General features: G+C 36.8%; 1 protein-coding gene across 3 annotated transcripts in view; it reads left to right on the top strand.

Moving 5' to 3' along the window:
- Positions 1-5,137, top strand: part of ZMAT4 (zinc finger matrin-type 4) — a 378,829-nt gene that overhangs the window by 312,035 nt on the left and 61,657 nt on the right. The window lies entirely within an intron of this gene.

The following is a 5,137-nucleotide window of genomic DNA, read 5'->3' as shown; positions in this document are numbered from 1 at the left end:
TCTTCTGCATTTTCCTTTTTATCTAATTTATGAACATAGCTAATTACCTATTCAATAGCCTCAATCAACCCAATTTAAAAGCAAAGCAAAGAAAATATATTGAGACCCACTGTGTCAAGAGCCTTTAAGAAGCAGTTCATGAAATCTTATATCTTCCATATTTTCAAAAGTATTTTAAAAATAAAGGATAAAAATAATTTTCAATTTAACTCTATGCCAAGAAAATATATAATATGATTAGTATATAAGGAAGTATTTGACCTGTCAAAAAATATATGTATAAATAGCATCTGTGGAGAAAGCAGCTTGCCAGAAATATTTGAAAATGCCTCAGGATGCTAAAAAAGATAACTTTTTCTGGAATATTAAATTGTTATAAAATTTCCCACTCATGAGTTAGGTCTTTATTTTTTTCCAAAGCAAAGAATTATTGTGATTAAAAATAATCATAGTTTACATTTATTGAGCTGTTGGTTCTTTCCCAAGTTGTTCACTTATGTTAACACTTTAATTTTCATATAAACTCTCTGAGGTAGGGACAATTATTATCTCAATTTTGTAGATTTGGAAATGGAGACACCTAAGGATTAATAACAAGGGTAGATTGAAAGAGGAAAAAATATGGAATTCCTCCTCCTGAAAATGATGGATAGTTCATTCTTTCATGGCCTTTATTTCTCATATTCTCGGGCCCCCATATATTTGAGAATTATTGAGTTGCAGTCCTTTTCTAGATTTTATACCATGTTGTTTTTTTTCTAAAATCAACAGTTCTTCCATCTGTAAATTGTGAATTCTGCTATTCTCTCTTACATTGTAAATCAGACAAGATCAGGCATATTTCTGTAAATAGGTAAGACCACCGTGATGACGGTAAATAGGGAGGTCTCCTGTCGTGTGCCCCAGAGAGAAATCACTTTTACAAGTCACGTGGGGCCCCACATCTCAGGCTATCTGTGTCAGGCTGGCCCAGGGGAAGGCAGTGCAGTTAACTGTGTAGCACTGGTGATTCGAAGGCCACTGTCTCCATAAAGCTCTGTCCAACCAACTGGTCAAGCCTGTAATTCCATCTTCAAAGTTGTTTTCTTCTAGTGTTGAAGGCTTTTTAATTTCAAACATCCCTGTTAAAAGGCCAGTGCTGCAGAGAAGCAGCAGACGGCCGTGACTTAACACAGAATTTGGCAGGCTGTCTGCTGAAGTAAGATAAAAAGCTGGCCATATGAGATAGGTGTCTACAAGCCAGCCAGAGGGATTAACAAAAGAACTAGAAGGACACCAAAGATTGTAGTCATGTACCTAATGGACTACTTGTGTGTGAATGACAGAGAAAGAGGAAGAGGGAAAGGGTACGCCCTCATTTATAAAGTGATTCAAAGGAGATATTGACAATTAGGACTTTATTGCCGTTCATATTTCACCTTTGACCCTTCTTGGACCAGGTCTCCTGAAAATTACCACTAATGCTTCTTCTCCTTCCTGGGGCCTTTTAAAAAAAAATTACTTGTTTCTTTTCTCAGTTACAGTTGACATTCAATATTATTTTATATGAATTTCAGGTGTACAGCATAGTGGTTAGACATTTTTATACAGTGATCCCCCCACTCGATACTATATATATATAGCTGTTGCAACATTACTGATTATATTCCCTATGCTGTACTTTATATCCTCATGACTATTTTGTAGCTACCAATTTGTACTTCTTAATCCCTTCACCTTTTTCACCCAGTGTGCCAACCCTCCACCCCTCTCACAACCATCAGTCTGTTCTCTGTATCTATGAATCCGTTTCTGTTTTGTTTTAACCAGGCAGCTGGTGCAGCTCCAGAGCAAGTGTTGCTGGAGATGCAGTTTGGCTTCTAGCAGATGACTAAAAGAGTTGACAATCACTGTGTCCTCAGCTAATGCAGCTAAAAAGCCAATACCACAATTTTTTGACAGCTATGCACCTATCATGATTACTGACAATTCTGCAGGGAAATCACAGCAGCCTGTGATCCCTAGTCCTTGAAAAATAAAAATAAAAATGAGAGATGGCCTGGAAGAGACACTGTGGCAGAGCAAAGAGAGAAGGGAAGAGACAAGCTTCTATTCTATCCCACACTTTGCTTTCTACCACACCTAGGGAGTTAACAAGCAACTACTCAATCTTTAATTTAACCTATAGCTTAACTTGATGCCATAGTCTACAACTTCATGTTAGGAGTACAGTCTACTTTATGCAGAAAACAACTTGTGATAAAAAATTTTGTTGTAGGAAAAAAAAATTTTTATGAAAATATTTTACATTAAAAAAATGCCCTGCTATGTTGTTAGTTTCCTGAATCACTGAGATCTATGGTACTGCCATGGGGCCCAGAGGAAAACACGCATTTCATGTTCTATGAATTTTCATTTGTATCACATCAACATCCAGACCAGGAAGAAGCTATTTTGCCCATATGTTGTATTTAATATATGGTTAAAAATCACTTGAGTACAATTCAAATACTAGATTGCTGCAGAGTAGGTTTACTTGTTTCTATTCTCTTAACATTCAATTCAAATCAAAAAAGCAAAAGCAATTCTTTGGGTTGCTTGCAGTTTGCTAATAGCAATCATTAGAATAATGATAACCTCCAAGGCTAACATCAAGGTTGTATGGGCGTTGATTTGCTCAAAGTATGAAAATGTGTCATCTATTCTCTGCCATATAGAACACATCTAGACCGTCTTCCAATAAAGCAGCTCTTTAAATATTTAGGAGGAACTAGTCTGTCCCTTCTGAATTTTCACAGTAGGGTGACAATTTTCCAGTCCTTTCTTGGGTCAGGCATCCAACATGGTTAAAATTGTCTTTTAATTACTTAGAATAAATTTATTCCATAGCTTTAGGTTTCGTTTGTTTGGAAATAGCTTTTGAACGTGGAAAGCCATTTGCTTCCTGATTCCTTTTTCAAGGCTTTGCATATATGCTATTTAAATAGAAAAAGGATTGCCTTAGAAAATGTGTGTTCTCTGTTTAATTGACTGTTAGGTACCCTGCAGTCTATGCCCACAGGCAGTGGGATGAATTTCAGAAGGCTATGCATCTAAACATCCTGTATGTTGTTATGGCTGTAGTATGGAGTAATATATAGGCTATTCTTTGACTGAGACTGAAGCAAACCCTGATCTTAGCAAGGCTTCCTTAGCTTAAACTCACGTGGAAAAAATAGTCCATAGTGCAAGTCTCAATTGGACATACCAGCATGCCTCATGTTATCCTTATGATGGGCAGCATGGCAAAATTCAGTGGTTTCCAAACTCTGCCTCACGGAACCCAAGGTCCCTTACTTAGGGTCTCCTAAGTGCTATGATTGGAGTTTGATGGGAAACAGACTGGCGTTTGAGACCCCTAACTCCCATTTCAACTAAAGCAGCTATGCTTTGTCTATTTCACATATTAGTTTCAAATTAAGTTTGTTTAGGTTTTTGAAAACAGGCTTCTTCCGCTTTCTCTCCTTTACTCCCATTTTCCTTTTAAATGCCCCAGTGTAATCATTAACGTCACTAGCTTTGACATAAGAAATAAGTAGATTCAGATCTGGCTTTTCCACTTACGAGTTCTATGATTTTAATGTTTTGAACCATGTTTTTTTTTTCATCTGTAAAATGGGATAATAATGTTCATAAGGTGGTTTTGAGGATTAAATATGATAATAATGATGCCATTCTTCTAGAAAATCTTGCTTCTCTGGGTTTCTTCAACATCACCTCTGTTAGTGTTTGATCTGAGAAGTATGATATAGTATAGATTACAGTGAGTCAGGGTTGCCAGGTACAAACAATTACACACACACACACACACACACACACACACACACACACACACAACACATTCTCAAAGCAAGCTTTAAAAGTACTGATAGAATTAATGGTGCACAAGGGCTGTGACAGTTCTATTCTACTCTGTGCTCATAAAACCACACTAGGGACATGGCCTTCGGTTTGAGGTTTGTAGTTCAAGAATGTCATCAACAAACAGGAAATGTCACCCAGAAGGTAATGATAGAGAGATAGTACAGGGAATTTGAACCTGTATTTTAATGCAGAACACTGTCAAAGTGCCAACGGACTTTCAGCCTGGTAAACAGAACCTTAGGGCACAGGATAACTTTCTTCAAGAATCCGCTGTATTTGAAGAGATGAGAATAATCTTGTGCACAAAGCAGAACTCAGGCCAGTGGGTAGAGTTGAATTGTGTTTATAAAAGACCAGCCTCCAAATGTGAGCAGACACAAACAATTCTGCTTGAAAAAAAAATTCATGTGGGGTTTTGGACTAGACCAATGGTTTCTCCAAAACTTGCACCTTGTGGAGCTTTAAAAAATGCAGATTTTTTTGGTTCCACTCTAGATTTACTGAAATCTCAGTCATCTGGGGGTGAGGCCTGGAATTAGTGTTGTTAACAACTCCAACTTGATTCTCTAGTGGCCAGTGTGAGAACTACTGGACTTGATGAGCTCTACAGAGCCTGTCATATTTCTGTGACTCTATTCCCAGTCACCCGTCACAGGAAGAACCATGTAAGCACATGGTGGAGAGTTCACAAACTTAATTGTCTGACCTACATGGCATAAGTATTATCCATTATTTTTTTATACTGGAAGTTAAGCAATCCATTCATGGGACATGTTGATTAATGGATGTAGAAGAAGTGGAGGAGAAAGAAATCATTCAAAACCAAATATCTTATTGTTTGTAGTTTTATATTATTAATCATTTTTCAAAATGGTTCCAGCTTTAGTAAACATTATAATACAGACCACATCTAAATATTTCTTTGAGTGTTGCAAGGTCATCATAATATAAAATGAATATGACGTTTATTTTCTAGTAATGGAAAGCAATAGAATATGTATGGAGCAAATGAGGATAGAATAGAAACTGGCTAAACTCAAGTCTCTCTAATTTGCAGGGGTTTCTGTGTTGAATCACATCCATTGAACTTTTTTTTCTTTAATAAAATGAAATATTTCGATCTTTGGGTATTTAATCTGATGGATTTTGGTAAATGAATATTCCCTGTAACTACCATCCCAATAAAGATATAGAGCAGTTACATTACTCTGGAAATTTCTCTCGTGTTCCTTCCAGTCAATCCCCACCCCCCAAA

This window comes from Hipposideros armiger, unplaced genomic scaffold (assembly GCF_001890085.2).
Source record: "Hipposideros armiger isolate ML-2016 unplaced genomic scaffold, ASM189008v1 scaffold_131, whole genome shotgun sequence".
Taxonomy (NCBI): Eukaryota; Metazoa; Chordata; class Mammalia; order Chiroptera; family Hipposideridae; genus Hipposideros; species Hipposideros armiger.
This window is presented reverse-complemented; position numbering and strand designations above follow the sequence as displayed.